General features: G+C 31.9%; 1 long non-coding RNA gene across 1 annotated transcript; it reads left to right on the top strand.

Moving 5' to 3' along the window:
- Positions 1-1308: 1308 nt before the first annotated feature.
- LOC127708797 (uncharacterized) lies at positions 1309-7463 on the top strand. The gene is made up of 3 exons (XR_007985391.1): positions 1309-1367; positions 5617-5818; positions 7056-7463. It is a non-coding gene; the product is annotated as an uncharacterized LOC127708797 (long non-coding RNA).
- Positions 7464-15511: the final 8048 nt, after the last annotated feature.

Below are 15511 nucleotides of genomic sequence, written 5' to 3'. Positions count from 1 at the left end.
TGATTTCATAGTTTTATGCCAATCAATGCTTATATGTGATGAAAATGGTAGTAAACATAAAATATTCATGAACGCTGGTTTGAATAACAATAGAAGGCAAATGATGTGCTTTAAAATAAACAATTTCCATACGATCTGAAATATTGTTATCATATTTACACTCGAAAACCTATTAAAATGCTATATGCATGTAGTAAAGTTTCAAGAAATGACATATTCAAAGACTAAATTAAATGATTGCCAAAACATTATAATTTCAAGACTAGGTATTGCCAGGGACGCCTTTTTTTGCGTAATCACGAGAAATGACAAAGTGTTTAAAAAAAACTGTGAAAATATGATAAAGTTAAATTGTTCATTGTTTTCAAACATGAAAAAAACTAAAATAACAAAAATACTGAACTCCAAGGAAATTTCAAATAGGAATGTCCCTTATCAAATGGCAAAATAAAAAGCCCAAACACATCAAACGAATAGAAAACAACTGTCATATTCCTGACTTGGTACAGGCAATCCATCCAAATATTATCTTTGCGTGGTGGAATAATTCAATTTCGTCGAAAATTTCACTTTCAAGTTGACTTACTTTGATCTGTTAACACCATAAAAAACCTTCAATATGGCAACTATCCAGCATATATATATGCCAGCAAACGTACACGAACAAAATACGAAATTAAAATTAGGCAACAGACCAGTTTATAATAATAATTATTCTAACTTGTACAGTTTTGTATGGAATAGTTTCTGTAAATATGTGTTAAGCAACAGTACCCCATATCGTTGAAAAAATAAATGAGTTTCAGGATCAGCATTCTTGGTAATATTTTGCAATGCGTTCATCTTTATATTTTAAAAACTTACATACTCTCTAAACATTGAATCTTAACCAATGATATTTTCATTCCATTATACGCATGCAATTTGATAAATCCATTATATACTTACTGTTTTAATTAGTTGATGGATTGGAGAAGCCAACCGTGTCAGATCCAACTTCTTTATTGAAATAGATATTAATTTGTATTATTCTGTACATATTTGTGTCTCATTGTTGGAAATCAAATCTACTGAACGCACTACCGAAATGCTGAGAAAAAAAATACATCACAAAAACAGGTAAATATTTCATTAATTTTTGTTTGTGATTATCATAACGTATGAATTTGTATATTTAGCGTCGTGCTTATAAACGAAATATTGTAGATTTTTATCAGTTTTATCCATGGTTAAGATGTTTATTGACACGAATCAACTGTCAGCAACTTTCAATACTTACGTTCTAATGTACGTTCTAATGTTATATTGCAGAAAATTCAAGAATAATTGAAAATATTACTTCTACACACAGCTAATGAGAGGAAAACGTAAGTTTTAACAAATGAATACATTTAAACAAATAAATAAGCAGTAATGTGGTAAATATATATTGACAGAAATGCTAGAAAAAACTTTTGTGGAGTATAGTGTGTGTTTTATCATAAATTCGGGTTTTTAAACTTCCATTTTTTAATTATTCCCTTTAAAGTTTTTGAAAGTAAAATTTGTAAATAACACATTATCTTTGGGTATTTTACAATTACTGATAAACATATGAATCGGCATTATGTAGTATAATTTCAATTTTAAAATACGCAAAACTTGAAGACAATCAAATAAAAAAGGGACTAAACATCAAAGCCAAAATCGTAAATAAAAAAAACAACTTAACCTTAACCTTAGAACAGAGCATGATAATTAAAAAAATTAAGTACAAAAGCACTGACTGTTGGTATTGCCTGTACCTACCGAACCTGACTATCCAGACTCTATGCATGTATATATATTCACCTTTGAGATGAATTATTTGAAATATGTTTTGACCTACAAAATGTCACGAAAACTACCGTAATATTCATGTCTAAGTAAAAATAAATCTATTCTTATCATTTATTTCTATGGTCTGATTTTTAAGTGTGTCTAACTGTACATTTATGTTATTTATGTGCATTTGCAAATTGGAAATGATGCTTACGACTAATAAAACCCTATGATATGATAAGAATTAAACATAGAAACTGAACATTATACAACCAAGAAGTCTTTAGTTGTAATCGTTTTATTTTTATCCCTTGATACCTTTGTACTTTGGGAATTCTTATAGTTTACACAAAATTTAGAAAATATTTTAATGTTTTTTCATGACGTCTATGTGACGATTTCATCTTTCAGCAAAACGTATTCATTCATCAAATAATTGTGTTTTGTTATATTTATATGCGGTCTTCTAATTCGGTTGTTAATAAGAAAAATACATGAATTCATCGGAATTTATTTCACACCAGGGTAATAGATATTCAAAAGATGTTAAATATTAACTTAAATTAAAATTAATCTTTATTTAGTAACCTTATATTGCGTATTTCTGAACACAAAATTCAGAGACAATTATTGTTCAATAAATGACCATAGCTGTAGATAGTTTTAATCATTATATACTAGGGCGTAATTATGAGGATATAACCCAATTGAAAATAGTAAAAAGTCGCTACAAACTGTAATTTTGGTATATTTCTGCAAGTACAATGTATTTAGTGTCTACAAGGAAAATTTACACGGTTTGCATGCTTAATTTTCTTATGAAACAGATTTATTCATAAAGTGTATTATTCAGATTCTCATTTATTTACGATGCAGTATGTTTGAATATTTGATTTCGACCCTGCGAGTTAAAAAAAAAATACACAAGAACTTGGTCATACCTATTTTCTTATGACGCAATGATTGGTGTATTATGGTAAAATTGTGCTTGAAAGTCACCCATAATTTTAATGAAATTGTATAAGTTATTACCTATAAATTTTAAAAATTCACGAGTTTCTGTTATTTTAGAATATTTACATTTTCTGTTCTTACATTGGACTGTTTCAAAACGCCTTTCGATTCGGTATGTCACATTCGAGGAAAAGAGGACGGGATTTTGGTTACGACAATTGGAACATATCCGTTGTCATCTGTGAAAAGGATATTACATAACGGTCAACCAACTCGCCATGGCGTCTGTAAACTTTTCGAAGGGATAATTTCAACTTCACCAATTGGAACACTTGGTAAAATAGCTTCCTTGTAAGCAGCAACCCACAATCAAGGAAACCATGATTTTGTGTTTTTAAGCAAATACAATATATTTAAACTAAACTTTGATTCGTCGCTATATAGCCTTTTGTGCTGATGCGGCGTTTAGCAAACATCAATCAATCAATAAGTACTCTGTTTGAGTAGTTATTGAGCTGTTTTTTTGTAGAACTGACAGCTGTTAATAAAGATAAAGAAGAGCTTACAACTGTCCGTTTTCGATCTAGCATTCCTGGTTCTTGTTCCTTGAGACATCATTATTTACTATGTGCTTTTGCTCAAAGTGTAATCCCGACTTTCATTAGTCCTGATATCGGATCGATAAAACAAATTACAAGTAACTTGTATTACATAATAGAATTTATTCCATATTGATTGAATTTTAGTAGGTTTTTCTATATGAATTGGATTTTGAATAAAACAGTTTATTCACCTGCGACTGTCTTTTGTTTCGGTAAATATGTTGTTTAATTGACCTTTGGAAAAATGATATTCACTTCGGCCGTTGGCCTCTCTGAATATCAGTTTTTCAAAAGTCAATAAAACCACATATTTACCTCATCAAAAGACAATAATTGTATAATATTTACTCTGAACATAAGTGAAAATTTGCGGATTAAAGCATTGTATACACATCATTGATTATATCCCTATCCTTTATCATGTAATTTGTATCATCGTGTACATGTAACATTGCCTTCAGAGTCAAAAGTAAAATAACAAAAATACCGAACTCAAAGGAAAATTCAAAACGGAAAGTTCCTTATCGAATGGCAAAATCAAAAGCTCAATCACATCAAACGAATGGAAAACATCTGTCATATTCATGACTTGGTACAGGCATTTTCTTATGGTTTTATAGCTAGCTAAGCCTCTCACTTGTATGATAGTCGCATCAAATTCAATTATATTGACAACAATGTGTGAACAAAATTAACAGAAATAATAGTCAAACAAGAGAATTATTTGAAATCAATATAATAAATTGGATATATAAAACATGAATGAAAAAAACTCATAAAAATACCAAGCTGTATTAAGGAACATCAGACGCTGGTTTCGTCTACATAGGACTCATCAGTGGCGCTAGAACCATCTCAGTTACAAAGTTGAAGAGCAGTGATAACTGAAAACATTTTCAAAGTTATATCCAGTTTGACTAAGGCGATCTCTTTCTGGAAGTAGAAATACTTAAGTGTTTTAAATGATTTAACATTTTATCAGTAAACATACAGACAACGACTGTATCAATTAATAACATTACATGTCAGCACACGAACAGAAACTACTGGGCTGGGGATACCCTGCAGGAACGAAACATCCAGTGGCATTAACCCAGTGTTGAACATAAATTCTTCAAAGATACCATGGTTTTTTAATAGTTTGAACCAGTATGCCAAAAAAAAAAAGAACAGTCTGCATTCTTATCGAAAACATTACTGCCTTTACTTCTATCCCTTCACACTTTAACCATTTATATTTCAAAAACAATATGCATTTTAAAATATCATCGAGTTACCAGTTTATTTAAGTTTAAAACTAAGAAATGGGTATAACTGTCGAGACCGGTACATTTATCTTGGCATGGTATCATGGTTTTTCTAAACACTCCATACATACCAGACAAGGTGATTCGGTTACCAATCGTACTGCATAAACTCCTGCTTACAACAGTGTCCGTCAAAAACGTATTCTGTATATCTCTTAATTAAAATTTAATGTGTTAAATTTCAACATTTTTGAGTCATTGTTTTAAGGAGAGAGCTATAGACATATGAGCCAAAACAGACTAACCGCATATTAGTCTTTCCATTTCCCCCACTTACACAATCCCTATCAATTTAGCGGAATCTTTTAAACTATCATAAAGCCCAACACATATTTACAGATTTATTATGTTCTAAGAAAGATTTATAACAATGCTTGTCATACTATCTAATAAAAACAAATAAATATACCAATTTCTCACCACTTACAGCACTTAAAACATAACATTGAAACATCAAAGCGAAGATATTGCTAAAATTCAACAACTTCCAGGTGTTGTATAAAATGGATTATTGATACCAGACATCCCACCAACACTCTGACAAGTACTATGTGAATCTCAGTTTACAAAAACTTTGTGCACAAGATTAATGATTCTTTAATGATCATATTCTCTGTGATTTCTTGATCACAATCTTGATTGCTATTCTGTTATATTTCTTTTTTAAGAGAAAAAAAATGAAAACATCCAAAAGTAAAAATACTGCCAAAAACAAACGAAGTTTAAACATATAAACTTAATAAAAAAACGAAATCTTAACCAAAGTTTGACATAAAACGCTTTATCTTACTACATATCTTTGTAAGGAACGCTCGTATCTAAATGTTCGGCCGATATAAACTGTGCTACATAACAAATACGATGTCAACAAAGTGCAGTCTGAAGAAATGTGAACTCTTCAGTTTTTACATTTAAGGATTATGATCCAAGACTGGCACTCTTTGTATTTCCAGGTCATGTATAGAGTCATGGCGAACAAACATCTCTCAGGTCAATGTCAATGATCGTTTGTATGACGAACTATCATTTGTACAGTGCATATTCTTTATCGGTGTAACAACTTTTTCTAATAGTTTGACATTGCATTTTGGAGTATTGATGACGACATAGTAGATGATCAAAGAGTTGCAAAATGGAAAATGCTGTAGCCAGGAGGTATGTCTATTTTTCACATCTCACGAAACGTTTGAATATTTTGTCTTGATCTACAACGTGTTAATGGCATGAATGAAATAGATTTATTTTTGCTTTGAATTGTCATACAATCATGCACAGTGCTGATAACAGTTAGAATGGAGATTTATTTCCCTTTCCTTTTAAAGTGTTCTAGCATTTTAATTATGCAGTCACGTTAACCACTTATATAGGAATAGAAAAAGTAGCCTGTATCGAAAGGAAAGTTAAAGAATATTATCAATGGTAGTCATCATTAGGTTCCCATGATAGAATTATATGTGGTCAGTCCTTATAGAGAAGCACTAATAGGGAAAGACAGATCATGCCTTCGAAGTAGTGAGATTTTATACAACGACTGGATAAACTTTACTTCCAGTAGATGTGTTATTTTGTGATAATTCCAATATTGATAACTGAGTCAGCTATTGAATATTGTTTATCTTATTGGAAACTAAAAATAGAATATTGAACAAAATACTTTTCTTATCCAATAGCTCTTGTACATATTCTGCTAAAGGGTGCATGCTTAAGTAATCAAGAAAGGGCAGAGTTAAACTTGGTATAATTCAATGATTTCAAGTAGCACGGTCACCATAAAAACGTGTTTCAAAATAAATCTGAGCTATGAGATATTTTGCTGTACTGAAGAAGAAAACCCAACCAAACATAAATCAATTTTCTATATTGTTCCTGAAATTATGTTTTCCGTAATGTTCAGATAATTATTTCAAGAGTTTAAGTGTTTTTATCATGCTTTTTCATTGACATATGGTAATCTGGAGATTATTTAATTAGCAGAATTGGCACATGAGAAACCTACACAAGCTATTACTATAAGTGCAAACATTATTATCAGGAGGGATAAAATATGGAACTCAGATGTTTATAGGAAACTTCTGGTAGATATAATTTCACACGTTGAAATCATGACGTATACAACAAATAGTTAATGAGGAAATAATCGGCATGCTACCCACGTATAATTGTTGAAAAATGATCATATCATTTCATATCATATCATATCATCTATTCCTCCTACAATTAAATCAAACTGAAAAATGATTTTGCTCTTCGTAACACTAGCTATACCATGTACCATATCAATTGCAAACTATAAGAAGATCCTAGCAAAAATATAAATAAAATTCGTGGCGCAGATAACAATTAAAAAAATAGAACAGAAATACAAACTAAATGACAATTTTTATTATTTTAGGGCACAATGGTTAACAGAATGCACGTACGAATGGTAGAACGAATGCACGAACGCACAAACCGATGACTTAATAGTCTTTGCTTCATTAATCGGAGTATTGAAAAATTTAGTGTTTCAAGACTCAATATATTGTGATCAATCATAAGGTTTTAGGTGGTATTTTTTTTTTACTGTTGTTGCCATTCCGAATTCTTTGTTCTGTTCATAGTGATATATGTCTTTTTATAAAAATTTTGCATCTTCTAATGTTCTTCTGACTATGAATAATACGTCTTTAAAATGATAAATCAAATTTTTAAATCCAAAGATATTTTTTGTGAACCTACCAATTTGTTTAAACATTACATCTCATTGATGATTGAAATGTTAATCCATTAGGCCTAATTTTTATCTGAAAATAAAGGCAGATAAATGGTAACCAGAAAGTACTCTACTACATTTTGTCACATATAGTACAGACATCCGATGTACTTCTCGTCATGCTTAAGTGTAAACATTGTTGATTTTCCTACTCATTTTACAAGTATTCCTCATTTGAAACGGGGAAAACAGATTGAAAAAAAACAAATAGTTCAAGTTTCATAAAACGAATGATCACCGAAGAAACCTATATCTGGTTTGTCCTATACTATCGTATGGCGTTTACATATCTCAATAAAAATTATAAGTCAAAAACAAAATGACGATATTAAGAAAAACAACAATAACAAAACATTACAGAAAACTAAACATTCAACAACAGGCATCCCATCATTGACAGGGCCGTGTTCCTAACGCAAAAATGCCAGAGCAGGGTTATAAGGAAACCAATTTGAAAATAGACACTACATAAGTTCATCACCAATTGGTTGTCTTAACACACAAGCAGTCTTACATCTTTAGATACCAGATTAGTCATGTAAATTTAGGGAGTGTGTCTTGTTCCTTATCGTGACATTTTGATTGAGTGGGTTTGCATGGCGTTTAAAGCATTCATAGAATATGATGCTTACCCTGTCGACACTCACGGTCTTGCTCCGTTTGAAGTATAAACGATTCCTTTTGATCTGTATATTCCAAATGGATTTAACATATTTACACATCGGTAAACTAACGTTGCCTCTAATTCAGGTCTAGGAAAGGGCAGATTGTGTAATTTAAAATCTACGCTGATTCAAACAAAATATCTCCAAAACTGTGATTATTAAAATGATTTTTTATTAGGAATTGTTATGTTTTATAACAGTCGGCAATACTAGCCCTATACTTTCTCTCGCCAACTTGATCCTTTATTCAATCCATACAATCCATAGGTGTCTATGAAGTAGAAGGTAAAGAATGAATCATTACGATTTAACTTTTCTGTTCATTTAAGAAGAGAGGCAAAAGATACCAAAGGGTTCTTTAAACTCATAATTCGAAAATAAACTGACAACAGAATGGCAAAAACGACAAAAGAATAAAAGAATAAACAAAAGATCAACAACAGTATACGAAACACAACATAGAAAAATGAAAACTGAGCAACACGAACTCCACCAAAAACCGGAAGTGATATCAGTTTCTCTGGTAGGGTAAGCAGATGCTGCTCCACATGTGGCACCCGTCGTGAGAAAAAATGATCTTCTTTTACTTTTAATTATTAGATATCTATAAATTAATAGCGAGGGTAGATTGAGAACCAAACATTACAACAAAGGTAATGATTTTAATTTTCCCATTCTAAAGATTCAACTACGTAAAAAAAAATCCAGGAGCAGCTGCATACTTAGTAAAAACCTTAGTTAATACAATACCCAAAGACTTTGATTTCCTATAACGATTTCCTTGATAGAGGGTTACTACTTGTAGCAAGTTTTGATCCAAGAGTTTTAATAACCATAGGGGTTAAAATTATATCTTCGAAAATTTTATGGATGTAACTTAATTTGGTGGACCTTATAGGATATCTTTGTTACTGATGACCATGATTATGTTGAACTTGTTTTAGCTACAATCCCTTCTCTGTCATCGATTACGATATCAACGAATGCGATAGATCGTGATTTTGTTTCTTTCTATAATCAACGTGACGAGTGTTACTAGTGGAGGAGGAGCTGTACAATTTGCCTAGCACCATAGTTCATCCCCGTTTTTGCTAGGGTTTGTGTTGCTCAATTTTTACTAGTCTGTGTAGTGTTTTGTGAACTATTGTATGTCTTTTCGTCGTGTTTCACACACATGGTGTTGTTTGTCTTTCTTTTAATAATGGCTTTTGATTATCCTCTTGGTTTCTTCTCCCCTTTTTATGTGAAGAAAATAATACTAGAGTAAATTTTGAGACCAATAAAGTTTAAAGTGGATAGCATTATACTTCTCCTCTACGCTCTCCCGTAACAAAAATATTACGACAAATAACAGAATTACACAAAACAAGAACCTCATCATTTAAGTTAAAGTATATATATTCAAAATGCATAGCTTTGATTCTATCCAGATTTGTCAATTATCTTAGTTCTTTTCGATTGCATCAGTTCTTCAACGTTTGTATTTTGTTCTGGATTTTCAACTATGTTGGAAACGAACATCACTGGAGAGATGCTAATTGTCGAAATGTGCATCTTGTGCAGTAAAATTGGTATCGGGGATGTTATTATTTACCAATTGATACCAACTCCTCCCATAAAAAGTGACCTACTAATCATTACGTGTTTAAAACAGCAGATCTTACATTTTTCGAAAGGATATCTTTGAAACATCCTTCAAAAAAGTAACAGCAAATTGTTTCGATAGTTAAAAAAATACTCTTATATATAGCCAGGATACATGAGAAAAGACTAGCATAAATGTATCAAAAACTGCAAAATGCTACATCGATCTACAGTTTATGCGTAAGGAGCACACCCCTGTTAAAGAAGTGCGTATAGTGTGAACATGCTGAGATATGTAAACGCTTTGAGATGGAGCAGATGGTATGTTACTGCTGAGAAATGGGAAGTTGACAATTAGAAAGTTAAATTCATCACGCTTGTTAAAGATTCTAGTTTGAAGTCGGTCATCTGTGTCAATATCTAGGAAAACATCAACATATAAATTAGACATTTTAATTTCGGTAGTATCCTCAATCACAAGTTTACTAGGATATATGAGATGTAGGCACTCATTGTGGGTTATTAAGTGACGAAACACCATCAATATATATGAAAGAGAAGTTAAAGAACATTGTAAGATGCGTTGTCTTTTAGTCTTTGAGAAGGTAATGTATGAATTCTGCTTCATATGACAGTCAGTAGTGGTGCACAATTAGTACCCACTTAATACCGACTGCTGAAATATGAATCCACTAAACTCAACAAATATGTTGTTGAATAAAAATTCCAGCATTTTGAAAATATCGTCTTTGGTGTATTTGTTTTAGAATCAGTGTGGTTCTTCACAAAAAAAAAGGGTTTTCATAACCCAAAATGAGGAGTTTGTATCTTCGTTTCTCATTTTTTGTAGAAAATCTTGTTGATTAGACGATGTAGTACATCTATCAATTGAACATGGGAAAAAGTACTAAAGGGTAGAAATATCCAAAGTTTTGATACTACTAAAAGAATGTAAAGATTCTGGCTGCAGATTTTGAAGTAGATCTTTAGAATTTTGAAGAATTCACATCTGATCGACACAGCTGGTTGAACATTGTGAATATATACCTCATTACAATATTACTGACGGTTATCTTTTTAGTGTAGGAGGAATGATGGTAGGAACTTTAGAAAGATTTGTATTCGAACATCCTGTTGACCCGGCTATATATCGTTCTTTATTCGGATTTTTGGTATCCAGTATAAATATGATATATTTTCATCGTCCTTTTTTAAGTTAATGCAAGAGGAAGAAAGGAAGGATTTGTGATTTTCTAAAATATCTTCTCTCGTGAACGAATTAGAAGTATATGTGAGATTCCCAGTTTCGCAAAAAATTCCAAGTTCTTCAGTGAGACAGTCTAAATAATTTATTTTTTTGCGTATGAATACAATTTTGTTTGATGCTTTGCTTGGTGGAAAGATTATAAAGCATCCACTGCTATGGGCTTCTTGAAAGGGTAAAAACACTGACAACCGATCACGGAGCTATTACTCTAACAAAAAGACAATGTTTTAAGTTCTCTTCAAAAGAACATTTGAAGTGAGGTTGTTGACACAAATTAAAACTGATTAGGTCTATGAACAATCATGCTACATCGATCTTCAAACACCCAAATACAGCGCCTGTGTTACCTTCATTTTGAACATAAAGTCACAAACAACATCGTTTTTTGTGAGTAAATCATATAACATAAACTACTTGATAAAGGAATAAGGTATTGGCAATTCACTTGGAAACTCAAAATCATATACTCCCACAACACTTTCTACAGAAGAAATCCTGAATAATCAAAGGTCTGTTCTATGTTCCTTTGGAATTTAAACTAAAGATGCAGAACTGGATCTTCCTTCAATGCATTTAATACCTATGTAACATAAGTGTTAATACAAACAACGTTATATTGCTGGTTCTGCCAAGCACTCCGCGAAATCTCTGTTTAACCTATAACATCCATTTAAACAGCAATCAAAGTTAGGCTTCACAGTGATTGTGAAACTACCTACTCTTGTGGCGGGGCGAATCAGTTATGGGTCTGTTAGAGTACATACACTCAATGTATGTTTCATTTTGTAGTATTGTAAAATATTTTGAGGGATGAGTCATACTTTGAAAAAAAAACCACTCTGATTCTGAATTTTCTGGCACTAACATTATCAAAATCCTTGATTTCAAGATTGATAACACATTTGTTATTTTTGTAGGACGTGTTTTTCAACAATCAATCGGCGTTCCTATGGGAACCAACTGTGACCCCCTTCTTGTCGACTTGCTCCTTTATTCATATGTGTCAGACTTCATTCGGAAACTTCTAAGGAAGAAAGAAAAGAAGTTAGCATTATCATGAAATTTCACGTTCCGCTATAAAGAAGATTTCCTGTCCCTAATAATTCAAAGTTTGGTGACTATGTTGAAAGCATCTCTTCCATCGAACTAGAAAAAAGATACCCCATATACAGTTAAGTCTGTTGCATATCTTGACTAACATCTAGAAATTGACAATGAGAGTAGGTTATTAACAAAACTTTACGACAAAAGATAGGATTTCAGCTTCCCAACAGCGCTTACATATGACGCATATGATTCCCAGGTGATACGGCATTTTGAGATTGCGTTTGCTGATATTAATTCCTTGATAGAGTGCTTCCAAAGAAGTTGTAAAATTAGGTTTCTAAGTGGTAAAGTTGAAGTCATCCCTTCGAAAAATCTTACGGACGCCAGCCATCACGAGTTGGCTGACTGTAATAGAATATCTGTTTTACAGATGACGACGGAAATGTTTCAGTTGTTATTATCACAATTCTATACTCTTTCTCTCAAACGTGACATCACCGAATGAATACTTTTTGATGAGCAATGTTAACACGGTGCGACGTGTGGAGCAAGATCTGTTTACCCTTCAGGAGACCATGAGATCATCCCCCCCTTTTGGTGGGGTTCGTGTTGCTGAGTCTTGTTTTTTATTTTGTGTTTTGTTTCTTTTGCCATGAAGTTGTTAGTTTGTTATCGACTTATAAGTTTGAATATTCCTTTGGTATGTTTGGCCCTCTTTTAGACGAATAACTACTGCTTAAAAATATGTTTTGTTTAATTAAATATACATATATCTATTAACTGTATGATATTCCTTTCTAATTCAGCTCTGTATCTGTATTTACATTCAAGTCCTTTTGATAGACCATCAAAGTATATATCTATATTAACAGCGATGAATTTAATCCGTTGTTCAGATTTGTTGTTTTCAAAAAGTGACCGACGAAAAATATTTAAAATGTGTTAAACAATTGTTATTTGTGAACATTGTCGCAACTTTGTTACAATGACCTGGTTAACTTTTCGTACAATATACTATTACATAGAATTGCATGCGGTGTCGCGATCGAAAAATACATGACATGATTTTCTGCTCTGACAGAAATTAAAATTGATTTCCAGAATTTTTGTTTCAACAACAGCCTTTACACACAGTCTCGAACTAATCCGAAATAGTCTGTCTTTTGATTTGGTGTCATATATACACAATTCAACCAACACTCGAGAGTTTAGAAAATAAATTCTGCTCATAACTTTGCGCGATTTGTGATATTTAAACAATGATACGTTGTTATGGTCAATCGAGTACCTTTTTTGATCTTTTGTTAGATAATAAGTCCGTAACGTTAAATAAAAAAGGGCAACAATATTAGTATACGGTTGTTAAAATCTCGTAAATCTATTTTGTAAATACAAACCACGATTTGAAAAAAAAAACTGAGGAAATCGCGTGAATCCAAACGGAGAAAGACCACTCGCCAACATTACTGTCTTTTTGTGTTTATAGCAACCATATAATTTTATGCAACACTTAGAACTAACTGCCAGCAACTTTTACTACATTATGAAAACAATTAGATGTGGTATGATTGTCAACATGACAACTATATGTCACAGTAAGGCTTTGAAACAATATCAAAACCAATACCACAAAGTAATCTACAACAGGCCTGGACTTGATAGAATGTGAAACTAGGTTAGTTGATTCTTCTATTTACAAAATTTAGGAAAAAACGTAAACTTAAAGTATCCTATCAAGAAGAAAATACATTGATACATAATGCCAATGATTTGATTGTTCTCTTTATACTAAATATGAGCCCCAAGGGTATCACCAGTCTAGTAGCCAGCACTTTTGTGTTGATATGAGTATCATTGTTATGTTCATTTTTCTGTACATTTACTGTGTGTGTATGAAATGTTGAACTTTTCGAAACAATAAAGTTTGTCTACCCCCTAGCCGTATTTGGCACAAAGTTTCGGAATTTTCAGTTTATAATTCTCTTCAACTTCGTTTTCGATTTAACCTTCTAACTGTTTCGATATGAGTCTAATATAGACGAAATGCGTTTCGCGTACAAATTTAAACGCCTGGTACCATTGATGAGTTATACTTTAACTGTTAAAACTATTCCTAGTGTAATGTTTTGGTAGGAGCCTGTAGTTCAGTGGTTGTCGTTGGTTCATGTCTGTCATATTTGTTTTTCGTAAATTGTTTTGCTATAAATTAGTCAGTTAGTTTTCTCAATCGATTTTTTTCATATTTTCATGTCGGGGCCTTTTATACCCGACTATACGTAATGGGGTTTTACTCATTGTTGAAGGCCGTATGGTTGCCTATAATTGCTTACATCGACTTTATTTGAACTTTTGTGGATAGTTGTCTCAATGGCAATCATACCTCATCTCCTTATTTTTATGAATATGAATTTAAAAATACTCATTAAAGATATCCGGGCTTATAAGTTGCTATTACTATATAAATGCGCCCGGATTGTATGACCGTTTTTGATATTTATAAATCGTGTGTGTGTTTAATCGATGTTTTGAAACTAGAATTATTAGACTTTAAGTGTTGTAAAATCGTTCAACAAGTATTTCCGACTTCTTTACGTACACTGCAAGATATAGGTGTTATACCATCAATTCACCCGTCCACATTTAGAAAAGTAGCCCTACTCTGACCCAAAATTAGTGCTTTTGATGTTGTTGTTTACTTAAACTAGCAGATGAATTTACATAAATGTAACTTTTTCTGATTGAGAAATATATTTTCAACATTTTGAGCCAAAATTTCCTTGTACATGAACTTGCATCACAATTTTAGGGTAGATGTGCTTAATGGGATGCTAATTAAGATTTTCAGTAATCCAACATGGGAATTTTAGTCAAATTGGCATGTAGAAAGATGATTAAGTATAATTCAGGACATATATGGTTTTCATCAGGTTAAAATTAAGGTAAAATACTTTTTAGAGCTAAACAATTTGTAATGTTTTGGTTGAATATATAGGGGGGAAATATTATAACAAAAATACCGAACTCCAAGGTAATTCAAAAAGGGGTAGTCCACAAAAACTGACAAAGACAAAATCAAACATTATCAAACAAAGGAACGAGTGGAAAACAACTGGCATATTAAATTGTTGGGTTATAATGTTACAGCAATTAATTTCTGTAGATTTGTGTATTGTTAACTATGTAAAAGTTAACGCTTGCTTCGACAATATTATAAATAAATATAGATATGTTTATGAAAGTCTGTCCCATGTATCAGATCACGAAGAAATGTTCAATTAGGTTAGCCGAATCTCTCTTAGCAACAATATAAGTATTAGATAAACCTTGGGGGCGTTAGCCCGAATGGGTGTATATAATTTTCACCAAGATATAATGGTCAATGCAGAAGGATAGTTTTCAATAATTTAGGAGAGGGGTCTTTCAGCGATTTGATCATATGTTATTGAAAAGCATGATAAGTACAGGGTATCCAATTTCATTTAATGACATCTTGGTGTAAATATGGACGCACCTTAGAAAGAACTAAAGTTACG

This window comes from Mytilus californianus, unplaced genomic scaffold (assembly GCF_021869535.1).
Source record: "Mytilus californianus isolate M0D057914Y unplaced genomic scaffold, xbMytCali1.0.p SCAF_7, whole genome shotgun sequence".
In the NCBI taxonomy this organism is placed as follows: Eukaryota; Metazoa; Mollusca; class Bivalvia; order Mytilida; family Mytilidae; genus Mytilus; species Mytilus californianus.
This window is presented reverse-complemented; position numbering and strand designations above follow the sequence as displayed.